General features: G+C 45.0%; 1 protein-coding gene across 9 annotated transcripts in view; it reads right to left on the reverse strand.

The window, feature by feature from the left end:
• Window positions 1–8153, reverse strand: part of PROM1 (prominin 1) — a 109361-nt gene extending 101208 nt beyond the window's left edge. For 8 of the 9 annotated variants that reach the window (XM_014607625.3, XM_006278622.4, XM_014607624.3 and 5 more), the window contains exon 1: window positions 8047–8153. The gene's annotated coding sequence lies outside the window, so the exon portion shown is untranslated. Of the gene's footprint in view, window positions 1–7988; window positions 8010–8046 lie in introns of those variants that run through there. The other variant, XM_059721592.1, reaches the window with a different exon arrangement.
• Window positions 8154–16626: the final 8473 nt, after the last annotated feature.

Raw genomic sequence — 16626 nt, forward strand, 5'->3', positions numbered from 1 at the left:
AACACAACAGCAGTGTTTTCAAAGCAAAGACTGATTTTTGCAAGGCACCTATACTATAAACTCAAACATATATAGGTCCAACAACTTGCTGAGTCTTTTTTTGCTTCAGCTTTCCAAGATTTTCTTCTCATTCCTTTATATATTGCCTTATTCCTGTATGCATCACACAATAAACATTCCAAGTTGCTTAGGAAGCACTTAATTATAGAATAATGGCAATATCACAATTAGAGTTGGGTTCTGTTTTGCACTTAATGCAAAAATTCATCTGTTTTATATTTTAAAAATTATCTCTGCACCAAATTTTGAACACAATGGACACAAAGGAAGTAAGTTGAAAGGTTCCAACTGATTTCAGTGTATGCAGGACTGAGGCCTTATTCCTCAAATATTAGCAAAGAATTGTGCGATGTTTGTGGTGATAAGGCAGAGGTTCCCGACCACTGGGCCATGGCCTGGTACTGGGCCACAATAGGTTGGCTGCTGGGTTGTGGCACGAGCCCCCCCCACTCAGACCCCCATCAGTCCACCCAGGTGAGCAGCTTCCACCACTGGCAGTCACGTGCGGGATTAATGCTGGGCGGTGGGGCACCCCGGGAGGGAGGCAACTGGCTCTATGCACCTGTCACACTTCCGTGCTAGTCCGCAGTATAAAAGAAGTTGGGAACCACTGTGATAAGGAATGTGGAATTTGGGGAACGGCAGGGTGGAAGGTTAGCATATCAGTTGGGAGAGAATATGAAGACCTGGTGGGACTGGGCCACAGGTATACTCAGGTATACCCTGTACAGAAGAGATCGTGCAGAGAAAAGGGGTAGAGGTGTAGCTCTCTATGTCAAGAAAAGCTACACATCCCTGCAAGCTGACATTGGCACCCATGGAGAATGACTGGAAACCCTCTGGGTTAAAATATGTGGGGAATGTAGCACAGGGGACACGATGGTAGGAGTCTACTATAGACCTCCTAATCAGGAACAAAAGCTTGACCAGGAATTTGCCAGGGAACTGGCTGAGGCTACACGCTCTCAGTGCATGGTTGTCATGGGAGACTTTAACTACCCAGACATCTCATGGAAAGAGCACTCGGCCAAATCCGAACAGTCACAAAGCTTCTTCACATGTGTGGACTAGCTCTACCCGACTCAAGAAGTCTATTGACCGACAAGAGGTAAAGCACTGCTGGACCTGGTACTGGCTAATGGGGATGATCTAGTCAGAAACCTAAGAACTGAAGGAAAGCGGGAGACAGTGACCACGAGCTGATCACTTTTACTGTCCACTGCAAAACTGGCTAGTCAGTCAGCAATGCAGATGTCCTTGGCTTTAGGAAAGCTGACTGATAATCTCAGGAGGCTTGTTGTCAAGGCCTTAAAGGGCCATGACTCAACAGGGAGGGGAGTCCAAGATGAGTGGTTGCTCTTTAAGGGAGCGATCCTGAAAGCACAAGGGATGTCCATCCTATCTTGGAGGAAATGCAGCAAAAGAGCACAGCAATCCCCTTGGCTCAACAGGGAATTTGTGTACCTCCTATGTCTAAAAAGAGAGGCTTATAAAGGATGGAAGACTGGAATCATCACTAAGGAGGAGTATTCTGCACTGGTCCATACCTGTAGGGAGTGAACCAGGAAAGCCAAGGCTGCAACCAAACTCCAACTGGCTACACATATCGAGGACAATAAAAAGTCCTTTTTCAGATATATGGGGAGTTGGAAGAAAAGCAAGGGCAACACTGGTTGTCAGTTGTCCCATTTGGTTTAGCATGGGTCCACAACCCAGGAAAAAGCCAACCTGCTTAATGGGTACTTTGCATCAGTTTTTCACCAGCCCAAAAGAACTGCCCTGCCTAGCATGATGTTGGACAGCGAGTGAGGTTGAATTTATACCCAATGTCGGTTGAGAGACTGGACATCTTCAAGTCAGCTGGTCCTGACAGACTGCACCCCAGAGTACTTAAGGAGCTGGCAGGTATCATAGCCCAGCCACTGGCAAGGATATTTGAGAACTTGTGGCACTCAGGTAAAGTACCTGAAGATGGAAAGAAAGCCAATGTGATGCCCATCTTCAAGAAAGGGAGGAAAGTAGATTCAGGGAACTACAGGCCAATCAGCCTGACCTCAATCCCTGCGAAGATTTTGGAAAAAATTATCAGAGTCCATTCTTGACAAGCTGGATGATGGCAGCATCTTGAGGGACAGCCAGCACAGGTTTGCTGTGAGTAACTCTTGCCTAACCAATCTCATTTCCTTCTATGACCAGGTGACATATCAAGGTGACAAGGGAGAAGATTGACGTCATATATCTAGACTTTACAAAAGCCTTTGATCTGGTGTCCCATGATCTCCTCATGAAAAAAATTGGCCAACTGCAGCCTCAGTTAGCTCACAGTCCAATGGCTGGGGAATTGACTCCAAGGTTGGACCCAGAGAGTGGTAGTCGACAGAAGTGAATAATCATGGCGCTCCGTGACCAGTGGGGTCCCAGAAGGCTCTATCCTTGGACCCGTACTCCTTAATGTCTTTATTAACAATGTGGACACTGGTGTCAGAAGCAGACTGGCCAAATTCACCAAAGACACCAAACTTTGGGGTACAGCATCCACACCCAAGGATAGGCTGGTGATCCAGGCTGACCTTGATAGGCTTAGAAAGCAGGCGGATAAAAACCTGATGACATTCAATACAGAAAAATGCAAGATATTCCACTTCAGAAAAAAAAACCCGCATCATGCTTATAGGCTCACTAGTGATATGCTTGCTAGCACCATGGCCAAAAGGGACTTGGGGGTCATGACTGACCACAAGATGAACATGAGCCACCAATGCGAGGTTGCAGCTGGTAAAGCGAACAAAACCCTGGCTTGCATCCATAGATGCTTCTCAAGCAAATCTCAGGATGTCATCCTCCCACTGTATTTGGCCTTGGTGAGACCACAGCTGGAGTACTGCATCCAATTCTGGGCTCCACAACTCAAGAGGGATGTGGAGAAGCTTGAGAGAGTCCAGAGGAGAGCCATGCACATAACCAGAGGGCAAGAGAATAGGCCTTCTGAGAAGCTGAGAGCCATGGGACTCTTCACCCTGGAAAAGTGCAGGATCAGAAGTAACCTGGTGGTAGCCTATAAGTATATAAGGGGTGTGTATCAGGATCTGGAGGAACATCTGTTCACCAGAGCGCCCCAAGGGATGACAAGGTCAAACAGTCACAAAGTCCTCCAAGACCATTTTAGGCTGGACATAAGGAAAAACTTCTTTACTGTCCGAGCCCCCAAAGCCTGGAATAGAGTCCCTCCAGAAGTGGTGCAGGCACCTACTCTGGATTCTTTTAAAAAACGTTTGGAGGCTTATCTTGCTGGGATCCTTTGACCCTAGCTGACTTCCTGCCCATGGGGCAGGGGGCTGGACTTGATCTTCTGCAATCCCTTCCAGCCCTAATGTCTATGAAATCTATGAAGAATGGTAATGCATTCTCTGTGGTGTATAGGGATTGTACTACTGGTAAGATACATGTCACTGGGTGGAAGAGTAGAGGGTACACACTGTTGGTTGCCTTGATTTTTGAGTTTAAGTCAAGCATGCTTAACGTTAAGAGAAATACAACCCATATCTCTAAATAAATACTTCAGTAACACAAAAAAAAAAACAAAACAGACTACCCAGCTAGCTAGGCAAGTAAATCACTACCTTGCTGTCCTCCTCACTGGAGGGAAGTAACCATTACTAATGTGACTGGTAGAATCACTAAGCCATAAGCCAAAGATGCTGGAAGGTTAGCAGGCCTCACAGAAGGATCCTGTTGAAATTATGAAGGTGCCCATCTCACATTATGGCAACAGAAGAGCGATTAAGGCAGCTTGTTACAGCTTGAGATGTCTGAGTTCCAGCCTTTATTCAGATACTTGCAGAAGGCAGTCCACAGCTGACCCAGCTAGAAATGGGTATCACTTTGCTCAAACTGGGTTTCAGGGGTACTTATACATAAGCTGCCCTGAACCTCTTCTGGGAAGGGCAGCATATAAATAAGTAAATTAAAATACTAGCCACATCACTCCCTTGTGGTCTAATAGTCACAGTAGCGGTTATACCTTATCCATGCTAGCCCAATGCATTTTCCAGCCTTAGGCAGAAATGTTAACACATCCTACCACAAAGGCATGAACATAGGTATCATTCAACCCTACAGGTGCCAATTAAATCTTCAGATGCCATAATATATCCTGGGCTTCCCTGGACTTTTAAAAACAAAGGAGTTCTGCCAGAGTTGTGACTGGGATCTCTCTCTCTCTGCCCTTTGACTGTTAGTTTAATTGGTAATATTACATCTAAACTTATGTACTGGAAGTTTCTTAGGACCAGAAACGCATATTTTCTAAATCTTACAAAGCCCTAGGATATTTGGGTGCTGTATCAATAAGAATTAGAAACTTGCAGAAACATTACCAGTCTCATGACCTGAAATGCCTCTATGCATAGGATTGGGAATTCAATTCACTAAATGACAGCTTCCCTACCCAGAGAATCTGGAATATGAAAGAGGTCCTGGCACTTATCCTCTTCTTCACAGACAAAAGAAACTTTGTTCAGAGTTCACTGTTGGTTAATGATGCTGCTGTAGATAGATAGAACTTGAAAGAGGAGACTATCCCAACAGTTTTTAACCCATAACATTATTACCAAACCTCAAGGCAAAACTGTAAGAGCCACAAACCTTAGGACAGAATGGTCCCTACACATCTCCGCAACTTCTTCATAATACACGAGAACCTCATGTTATTAAAAGCAAAATAAATGTTATGTACTCCTTTTGCAACTCATGAACTATACCAGTAGTTCTCAACCTTTTGGAACTGGAGGTACCCCTCCATAACTTTTGTGAATTGAGTGGCATCCAATTCCAAAAACGAATCTACCTATTACAATGCTTATCTCCTTGAAAAGAGGCTGGGCAGAGGGGGAGAATCATCCAGGAAGAGGAAAGCCTGAGCTGCTGCTTATCTGCCAATCACCTCACACCTCATTGCACCCTTTAAAGGATCTGCCACTGCTCCCTGGTTGAGCTATAGGCATTGCCATTACACCCTTCCTCATGTTCACAAAAAAGGAGGATTTTACAATTTTAAAAGGATTTTCAATTCATAAGATACAAGAAATTCATTTCAGTATTCTAGTTTTCATTAAAAAAAACAGTTCCCATATGACAAGGTAAGCAACTGAATGAAATAATTTAGTTTGCAAGAGTATTAGCTATTAGATTTTTGGTATTTATTCTGCACTTGCCTGCCTGCCTCTTCTCTCTCTCTCTCTCTCTCTATTCCACCACTCTTTGTATGCTACCACTCCCTGTATCAGCAAAATCCTTTTACCATAAATGCTGCAACACCATTTCCATTATATAGCATATTTCACATATTTCATACAATATTCTCAAACCATTTTAGAAACAATAATTAAGCCTCAGAAGCCCATGCTACATAGCGAAGTAGCACCCCCTTATTATAAAACATGGGCCTAAATAGTTAAGTAGCTTCCAAGATTACACCAAATCTTAGTGGCACAGCTAAAATAAACTTGCAAAGAACTTTTTTCCAACTATTTAGTTGGTCTAATAAAAGATATCACATCTACCCAAAGAACCTTCCCTGCCACAGCTAAGTATAATACAGTTTCCAGATTCCCAGTTCCCTGGTTTAACCTCAGGATTGTACTTCTAGTAAACACTGTAAACCATGCAAATATAATATTGTAATCCAGTGATGCGACTGTAATTCACCAAGATTCACTCAACCAGAGGCTAAATTGCTGGAGCAAGCTGTGGAAGCCCTCTGGGAAGGCAGAAGAAGGGGTAGCTGCTCATGTAGGGCACGAATGAAGGACTTAGCTGTGCTCACTTCACAGAAGTGCGTGTCTAGCATTCCAGTGACAACCCACACCAAAGGTGCAGGTGAATTATGTGGCTGCAGCCAAAAACTGACAGTTACTATTGTACTACAGCTCTTAAATCTACATAAAAATATCAATCTCTACGTTCAAAGTACATAAAACAGTAAGCCAAGCTGATCACTGGTAAGTTACAAGTGCAGTTTTCTGTTACAAAACCTTTTGCAGGCCCTATGAATGACTGCAACCTGTTGCCATAGGAAGAGTATGGAGCAAACGAACCTACTGAACATCAGGGACTGCTGAACACAGGCTGGCAGCGATGCCATAAACAAAGACAATACCAGGTAGTCTCCATTTGCATCTAACATCCTGGTTGCAAGTTCAAAACGAGATGAGCCTGTCCTAAAAGCCAGGGTTAAGGCAAAGCAGCTAGATATTCAGAATACAGGAAGGCTTTTACAGAAACTGTTCAAAATGTAAGGAGTTTAAAAAAAAAAAAAAAAGACAGGCATTGCACACTGAATGCTACAAAAAATCCCTCATAAAAGGTGATCATTTTAAAGTTTTTGCAAAAAAACTTAAGTCCATGGGTGGGAGATTTGCTTTCCAAGTAAGCAAATTGGAAGCAGGTTTAAATATTAGCCAGTGTCCCAATGTCTAGATTACTAAGTGAATCAAAGAAAAAAAAATATCACATCTCAGTTGCACAGATACTGTTTGTAAACTACAATTTAGGAGAGTACTGTACAGCAATACATAAGAGATTACAACAGCATTAAACTCTATAAAGGCATCCCATGAACAGGAGATATGACAACTACGAACTGGTGAGGTGTGGTAGCTAACACAGACACCCACATTTCCAGTGTCAGCTAGAAATGCAACACCTCCCAGATATGACATGTCCCTCCCCTCCTGTTCTTCCCAGCAACATCTAAATGGGGGGCTCTCCAGCCCCCACCAGCCCACAATGCTCTTTACTATAAATTACACAGTATGGTTTGTTTCACTGTGGAGTAACAACTGATTTTTTAATTTGCTTTCCTCTACACAGTGGACAAGGGCGAGAGCTCATATTCGCTACAGCATCTCCCTTCCTCATCTTAAAATACACATTTGATAGCTGAGCCCTCCCCTTCTCAGACCAGGGTTTAAGCACTTATATGATTTGACATGAACTACACTTAGCTGTCAACGGGGTATGGTTGGCATCTTCTCAACTAACTCAGCTCCCCACTGTCACTTCTGGACACAGATAATTCTTGCACTGTCTATAGAAGCCAAAACGTGGACATTGCTGGGTCTCTGTTAAAAGTTACGGTTACGGACTCATGATCTGACTGCAGATCCAATTGCTGGGTTTTCCTGCTCGCACTAGCATCTTGAGCCTGCTAAAAACATTTCTAAAACAGCACCTTATTCAATATATCCCCGCCGTGTACCTCACAACATCCTCCACTGACTGACCTGAGATATGCAGCACCGGAATGACTCTTAGCAGAATCTGGCCCCTGCTCATAAGCATAGATAGGTTCCTCTAACTGTGTCCAAGTTCATGCCTGAGGACCTCTTAGATATTTCCCCCTTACACTAGTGCTCCACTCGTCTCCAGCCCTTGCACACACACCGGTCTCCACTCCTCTCCCCCTGCTGCAAGAGCTAGCGACCCCGTATAGTCACAGCACAGCTGCCCCAGCAAAACCAACAGAAATGGGGGCAAAGAAGTGTTTCCTTCAGAGCAGAACAGCTGCTGTGGTCCCTCCACCATGCTTCCCAGAGGGGGGAGGGCCCTTCACCCTCTTCTCAGCCCTGCAGGCCCGACACCCCCGACACCCCTTCCTGCTCCCCCCGCACACACCTCCCCCTCCCCAGGGCCCTCTACTGGGCGCCCCTGCGCCCCAGGGCACCTGCACCCGTCCCGCGGGTCCTCTCCCGCGGAGCCGCGCTGCTGCTGCTGCCTAGGTGTCTTTCCCCTCCCCATGCAAACCACTGCTTTCCAGCCGCGGGTCGCATGCCCCGGGCAGACCAATGCTTCCTGTCCCCCGGCCCCTGCAAACTATCGCCTTGCCCCGCAGCCCCGCGCCCCGTTTCCTGCAGGGTCCCCGTTTGTACCGGGGCTGCGGGACGCCTTCCCCACCTCCGCTCCGGGCCCCTCCCCGCGAGCACCTACCCGCAGCGGCGACGGCTGCGGGGTCCAGCACGCTCCCGCTCCCGCTCCCCCAGCGCAGCCCTCTCCTCCCGCGCGGCGGGGCGGGGCGGGGCGGGGCCGGCCCGGCTCGTGAATGATGCGGCGCGGCTCCGCCTCCCGCGCTCGCCCGCCCCCGGGCCGCAGCGCCCGCTCAGCCACCTGTCCCGCCCGGGGCTCGGCTGGAGCTGGCGAGTGCCCTCCGGCTGCTCCCGCCTTCGCACTGCAGGGACGGGCGCCCCACCGCCTCCCTCAGCCTCCAGCGACCTGCCCTGCTTTCCTGGCACGACCACAGCTAACTCCCCAGGCTCCTGTCCCTGTTTGCTAAGCTGTTCCCTGGCTTTTAAAGCCGGCTGATATATTGGTAGTACAGGGAGGCACGTTCATTCCCCTCCCCAGCTCCCTCTCAGTCAACAGACAGTATCCATCAACTCCCTTTAGGTCAATCCCGGCCTTTGGGGTGTCCCTACTCAACCTGCAAGAGTCATCCGTGTGCAGCACTGCCCACCAGCCTGGCTGTGACCAGCAGGGCGGATCGGATCGGCCTAAGAGTTCGCCTTGCATGACCAGGCTGCTGCCCTGCGTGGCCTTAGAGGACTTCTGCACTGGAGGGAGTCTGCAGATATGATCACCTGACTGACAGGAGCTGGGAAGACACCTAGGATGTGCTTATGGCAGCTTGTCTGGGGGGACAGTTGTTAGAAGGTCCTTGGGGAGAATAACCGCGAAACTGCAAGAACGGAGTTGGGAATGAGGAATTCCGGCTCCAGAGAGCTCACCAGCTAAAACATACACAAATGATGGAAGATAATTTGTTCCCAGGCAACAACAAGTGGCCATGAATGCCCCAAACTTTTCTTTACATCAAATGCTGAGTTTGGTTCCATTTGCCCCCTTAAAAAGAATAAAATCACAAGGCAAAATATCATTGCCTGAAGCTTGCAGGATTACGTTACAAAAAGGAAAAAAGTAATAGTAGGCAGGAGCATAACAGATCATGCATGACATCAGCATGATAGAAATCAGATATACTAATGCTGTTAGATGAAACTCAGGCTTTCATCTGTCCTACCAAAGTTGTGGCCCACTGAATGTCAGTGGTGGAGTCCCACTATAGTCCTATATGAATACTATCTATCTAGTAGGGGATGGTTTTGAGCCAGAGGTTGGACTAGATGACCTCCTGAGGTCCCTTGCAAATCAATTTGCTATGAATTTTCTATGATTCTCTGAGTGCTTTGTATATCTATGTTAGTTGCATCTGAACCACTTGATTGAAATTACAGAGATATAAGCTTTCACAGAATAATAGAATTTATATTTTTGCAAAAATGAATCTGTTAACTGTCTTGCCTATGCACTAAGCAAGTAGATATAACAATGCATAGCCTCTTTCCCAACATTTAGTATTTAGCATAATCAGCTTAAGGTACTATTTTCCATTTATATTTGAGTTTCTTTATATCGGTGGTGTCCAGCCTGAGACCTGAAGGCCCCTTGAGGCCCTTCAGAGGGTTAAAATAATTTGTAATGGACTATGAATTGGAAATATGTACCCTGAGTGGCATACTGATTTTAAATGGAAATGTCTAAATCAGCCCTGTCAGCATGAGGTGGTGGGAGGAAGAATGACCTCTTTAACACCTTCCACCTCTTTGTTTGCAGCCTGAAGACTGCTCTGAGCAGCTGTTGACCTTTCTCTGCTGCAACTGCTCATCAGCATCCCTGTTTACTGTCTGCTTCATCACAGGTAAGGGAGGTGGGAGCAATTCTAGTTGCTCCACTGCTGCTGGTAAACAAACAGCAGAATGAGAGCTCAACTAATTCTTCATGGACAGATGGAAGCATTGAAGAAGTAATTGCTCCCTTTTTCCTGTACACCTACAGCACAGCCTAGAAGAGGGAAAGGAAAGAGAAGCTAAGAATTATTAATTAGTTGTGAATCCCATCCCTGGATCAAGTTCAAACAGCTTGACTTGATAAGCACCAAATGACACAAGTCTGCTGACAGTCTCCAAGAAACCATGTCCCATCTTGGAATAAATAAAATGCAAAACAGACTGGTCACCTTCCATCCATCTCTCTGCACTTGGGACTATGACAAGAGAAGTCCAGGGTGAAGTCTGAGGTACTCAATGCCTTTTTTACCTTGGTCTTCACAGGTAAGGTCAACTCGCAGACTACTGCACCAGACAGCACAGTGTAGGGAGAAGGTGAGCAGCCCTCAGTACAGAAAATGCTTAACCACAACAGCTTCCTCTTACACTTTACCTTTTAGCTGTAAGCATTCTGCAATACCTAGATAAGCAGCAGAAAACCAGGTTTAACCCTCAGAAAGCCAGTTTAGCCATCACAGGATGCTTCAGCAAACATTTCTTTCAAGCAGACACAATTTTTGCTGTCAAGAGACATGACCAGGTCACTGCCACACTTGCTGATTGGAAAAGGGCAAATCTAGTGCCCATCTTTTAGAAAGGGAAGAAGGTGGAACTAGGGAATTACAGGCCAATCAGCTTACCTCAGTCCCTGAAAAAAGTCATGGAGCAGGTCCTCAAAGAATCCACATCTAAGCACTTGGAGGAGAAGAAGATGATGATTACGAACAGTCAGCATGGATTTGCCAAGGGCAAACCATCCCTGACCAACCTGATTGCTTTCTATGATGAGATGACTTGCTCTGTGGATGTGGGGAAAGCAGTGGACATAATATACCTGGGCTGGATGAATGTAAGGTGGATAGAAAGCTAGCTGGGTTGTTGGGCTTAACAGGTATTAATCAATAGCTCAATGTCTAGCTGGCTGCCAGTATCAAGTGGAGTGCCCCAGGGGCTGGTTTTGTTCAATATCTTCATTAATGATCTGGAAGATGGGATGGACTGGATTCTACCCTCAGCAAATATGTAGATAACACCAGGCTGGGGGTATAGTAGATACACTGGAGGGTAGGATTCAGAGTACCCTGGACAAATTGGAGGATTGAGGCAAAAGAAATCTCATGAGGTTCAACAGGGACAAGTGCAAAGTCTTCCACTTAGGATGGAAGAACACCATGTACCAGTACAGACTTGTGACCAACTGGCTAAGCAACAGCTCTGCAAAAAAGGACCTGGGGATTACAGTTGACAATAAGATGGATAGGAGCCAGCAGTGTGCCCTTGTTGCCAAGAAGGCTAACAGTATATTGGGCTACATTAGTAGGAGCCTTGCCAGTGGATTGAGGGAAGTAATTATTCCCCTTTATTCTGCACTGGTGAAACCACATCTGGAGTACTGCATCTAGTTTTTGGCCTCTCATTATAGAAAGGATATGGATGAGTTGGAGAGAGAGCAATGCAAATGGTTTGGGGCCTGGGGTGCATGGCTTCTGAGGAGAGGCTGAGGGGACTGGGTTTATTTAGTTTTGAGAAGAGAAGATTGAGGAGGGATTTGATAACAGCCTTTAACTACCTGAAGGGGGGTTCAAAGAGTATGGAGCTAGACTGTTCTCAGTGGTGACAGATGACAGAACAAGGAGCAATGGTCTCAAGTTGCAGCAAGGGAGGTTTAGTTTGGATGTTAGGAAAAACTTTCTCATTAGGATGGTGGTGAAGCACTGGAAAAAGTTACCTAGAGAGATAATGAAATCTCCATCCTGAGAGGTTTTTAAGGCCTGGCTTGACAAATCCCTGGCTGGGACGATCTAATTGGGGATGGTCCTGCTTTGAGCAGTGGGCTGGACTAGATGAGCTCCTGAGGTCCCTTCCAACCCTATCTTTCTATGATTCTATGAATACTTCTCCTTTGCATTCAAGGTAAGTGGTTTACTCTTCCATGTTCGTGGGGTGTCCTGAGGTGACACAGTCTTTCTTTGAGTTCCAGTGCCACATTGCACTGAAATGTATAATCTCAGAAAAAAAGACTTAGAAGTATATTCAGGACAGATAGATATTTTCCCATTTTTTTGCTGTCAGTGTCTGACTTGAGGGCTGGATCTGATGATCCGTAAGGTCCCTTTCAGCCCCCAAAAAAACTATAAGAAAAACTATGAAAACCAGGTGTGCACAAATGGCAATTTGTAAGGGCTTACAGGGACTTATAACTGACAAATTTGATTTAATTTTCATGACAGCAGTAAAAGAACACAGGATTCTCCCCAAAGCAAATGTAAAGCCCACGTATCAAAGCAAGGAGGGTTAGAGCTCAAGGAAATGTATGTAAGATATTTTTAACTTTAAAAGTTATATTTTCCCCTAATCTTGATCTCTGAAGTGGCTGTACCATTTTTGCTGACTTTTATTTTTTTACTTTAAAAAGTCACCTTGAGGAAAACAGCTGGCATGGAAAATTTCTGTCTCTATGGTTAAAGTTTGGCAGTTATTAGCTAATGAAAACAGGGTCTTATAATAGAAAGTGTTAGTCAACCTTAGCTATCAATGCCATTGATAACCTTTTCTAGAATAGCAAAATAGGACTTGCAAATGAGAGGAAATCTGAGCTCCATACCTGACTCTACCACAGGCTTTTTCTCCTGACCTTGGGCAAATCATTTTCATCACACATTTCTGTTTTTTCCTTGAACAAAAGATAATAGAACTTATCCACCTTTATTAAAAGTGTTGAGGCCTTGTGGTTTAAATAGCACTATACAATGCTCAGTGCATTACCAATTCAGTCTTCAAATGATTTAAAAACACTTTCTCATTTAAAATATCTGTTCAGATATTAAAGTACAAATCTGTTCTGAAAAGTGACTTTGCAAAATGGCATTGTGAAGGTGTATATTTCTTGTATCTCAGATAAGCTTGGTTTGCAAGTAAAGGTGTGTATCCCATAACTAAGAGGCCTGGAAACATAACCTGGTCTTTGAAAGCCAAATTAGGTCATTATTGTATCGTGTATCACCTTTCGTTACAAAGGTCCGTTTTGGCCTTCACTTACACCTGTGCAATTCCATTTTCTTTAGATAATGCCCTTAGTGACATCTGTACAAACGCCGTGTCCTCAACCAGCTTTCCCTATTGTAACTTTCTGCTAAATTTCAATTATCCTTGTTGATTACAGCCAGATTGGATGTAAATTGGAATAGAACTGCATTTTATACTCTCCCTAGCATAACTGGCTTTGCAGAGGTAACAAGAGGAAGAAGGACTTAATGATTATATTTTCCCCCTAAAGTCATCAAATAAAAAAACCAAAAAGGAGGAAATCTGAAGTAGGTGCTATTGTCACATACCACATACCTTAATTTTTCAAAGTAAAATAGCACTTTAAGTCATTGAACCTTGCCACAACATTGGTGCCCAACAGCCCATTCAGAGTAATCATAAAACTGAAGATAACATTTCACTAAATCCGATAAACAGGTCACTGATTAATCAGATAAACAGGTTATCTAATTAATCTTCAAACTGAGCCAGGAAAAACAAGTTTTCAGCAGTGGGGCAGGTAGCAATTGGGAAAATACTGATTCAAAAGTATCTAATATATGACTCTTCTCTAAGCAGATCTTTAAACCCAAGCTAAAGGCTATTGGAGACAACCACTTTGTGGTTTGTGGCAAAGTGTGCACTCCCGGTGAACAAACTGATTGCCCTGTAGCTTAAATTGCATTATGATTGACCCCCAGACCTGTGCAGTTGGCATATTTGGTTGTGCAACATTAGGGTGTGGTTATGTACTGCCTGCATGGATGTGATTTATATGTACAAAAAAGTGTAATCACACACTAGCCTTAACATACAACTACAGGGAGGGAATCACAGACAAAATCATAAGAAAAATCAGAAGAAAACGACCACCAGTAATTTACTTGCAGGAAAATTCTCTCTAGGGGAGATTTGAATTAGATTAATCCAAATAAATATAAGGTTTATGCTCCATGGCTGGAATCTTGAAAAGGTCTAAGCACAAACAAGTGAGGCCAGATTTTCCAAACAGATCTTTTGAAATCTGTCCATAAACATCAGAGCTGGAGCTGCCAGATACCGAACGGTGATGTTGAAGCTGAGCACTTAAACATCTGGATGAACAGATAATATTCTGTGTTATTTCAGAGGAAAATCCTCAGGTAATATTAAACTAGATGAGATTTAGAGCTTAACTATAATGGTCATCTTGTGCCATTGATTTTTAAGTAGAACTCCCTATTAGAGGTCTATTAGATATGTAGCCTTTGCTCTTTCATTAGGGCTGAGATAGGTAAAAAATTGCCAACCTCAAAACAAAAACAAAATATCACTCAGCCGTTCTTCCCCAACAAAAAAATCATGGGTTCTGTCCCCCCAAAATCTCAAAAATATATATATTTTTTAAAAGGTCATGTTGTATATTTGGTCTGTCTTTTGGCTTTCTTAATTCCCCCTACCTGTTCTGTGTGGCTGCAATTAACAACTGGTTTGATCTTTAAGAAAGGTGATTTGGGCCTTTTGGGTGCTTGGAACTCTAACCCTCATGTCTGGCTGTCCACTGCCTTACAATTAATTCTGCCTCAAATCTGCAAATCAGTCTTGTTCACCCAGCCTCTGAGGCAGTTTTGCCTGCAAGCCCTTATCTCTGTCCAGGCCCTACAACCTCACTTCTGTCCCCAACTTCCATCTGCCACATCAATTCAGACCATCAGCCATTACCCAGCCCCCAGCTCTCAGTTCAGGTCCTATGCCCCACATGTTTTCAGCAACTGCTCAGTTCCCAGTTCTCTATCAGTTATGCCCTATCACTTCTTCTCAGTGCCCATCAAGACTCCATCAGTCTTACTCCAAACCTTGCATATCTTCCCAGCTCTCCACTGGCCCCCACTTCTTCCCAGTCCCCAATCTCTACCTCATCTGCTATCCCAGTGCTTCTCCTGGGGTTCTTCTGGGCTGGTCAGGGTACAGTAGAAAATAGGAGGAGGAAAACAGATATGGCAGGGATGCATTGGACACTCATGCCAGTAAGTGTTACACTTAAGAGAGGATATATAGATAGAAGTGCTAGGACCTTTCAGATAAGTAGAAAATCTTACGTTCACACACTGTACTACTCACTGCAAAGTTTGTGAATTAGTTAATTCTTCACTGCTGAAGAAAAAAAGGCAAAAAGATTCATAGATTCATAGATGTTAGGGTCGGAAGGGACCTCAATAGATCATCAAGTCCGACCCCCTGCATAAGCAGGAAAGAGTGCTGGGTCTAGATGACCCCAGCTAGATACTCATCTAACCTTCTCTTGAAGACCCCCAGGGTAGGGGAGAGCACCACCTCCCTTGGGAGCCCATTCCAGACCTTGGCCACTCAAACTGTGAAGAAGTTCTTCCTAATGTCCAGTCTAAATCTGCTCTCTGATAGCTTGTGGCCATTGTTTCTTGTAACCCCCAGGGGCGCCTTGGTGAATAAATACTCACCAATTCCCTTCTGTGCCCCCGTGATGAACTTATAGGCAGCCACAAGGTCACCTCTCAACCTTCTCTTGCGGAGGCTGAAAAGGTCCAGTTTCTCTAGTCTCTCCTCGTAGGGCTTGGTCTGCAGGCCCTTGACCATACGAGTTGCCCTTCTCTGGACCCTCTCCAGGTTATCCGCATCCTTCTTGAAGTGTGGCGCCCAGAATTGCACGCAGTACTCCAACTGCGGTCTGACTAGCGCCCTATAGAGGGGAAGTATTACCTCCCTGGACCTATTCGTCATGCATCTGCTGATGCACGATAAAGTGCCATTGGCTTTTCTGATGGCTTCGTCACACTGCCGGCTCATGCTTATCTTGGAGTCCACTAGGACTCCAAGATCCCTTTCCACCTCTGTGCCACCCAGCAGGTCATTTCCTAGGCTGTAGGTGTGCTGGACATTTTTCCTCCCTAGGTGCAGCACTTTGCATTTCTCCTTGTTGAACTGCATCCTGTTGTTTTCTGCCCACTTGTGCAACCTATCCAGGTCTGCCTGCAGCTGTTCCCTGCCCTCCGGCGTGTCCACTTCTCCCCATAGCTTTGTGTCATCTGCAAACTTGGACAGAGTACATTTGACTCCCTCGTCCAAGTCGCTGATGAAGACATTAAAGAGTATCGGTCCAAGGACTGAGCCCTGCGGGACCCCACTGCCCACACCCTTCCAGGTTGAGACCGACCCATCTACCACGACTCTTTGGGTGCAACCCTCTAGCCAATTCGCCACCCACCGGACTGTGTAGTCATCCACATCACAGCCTCTTAACTTGTTCACCAGTATGGGGTGGGATACCGTATCGAAGGCCTTCCTGAAGTCTAAGTATACGACATCCACCCCTCCTTCTGTGTCCAGGCGTTTCGTAACCTGGTCATAGAAAGAGACTAGATTGGTCAGGCACGATCTGCCCGCCACAAACCCGTGCTGGTTTCCCCTCGGCATAATTTGCCCTGCCGGCAAATTCCCATAAGAGGGAATGAGCTTCATACTTATTCTCAAACTTCAGAACTAACATGACATTTAGATGTAAAACTTTTGATTTGTGCCAGTTTATGACAAAATTTCAGGAAGGATTGTCTTCATTTGAACACAGGATTTATACCATTGTATATCACTTTAAAGTTTCTTTTGGGAGCTAATGTTTTGTCATCTACACATCTTGCTATGTGCTGTG

This window comes from Alligator mississippiensis, chromosome 2 (genome assembly GCF_030867095.1).
Source record: "Alligator mississippiensis isolate rAllMis1 chromosome 2, rAllMis1, whole genome shotgun sequence".
Taxonomy (NCBI): domain Eukaryota; kingdom Metazoa; phylum Chordata; order Crocodylia; family Alligatoridae; genus Alligator; species Alligator mississippiensis.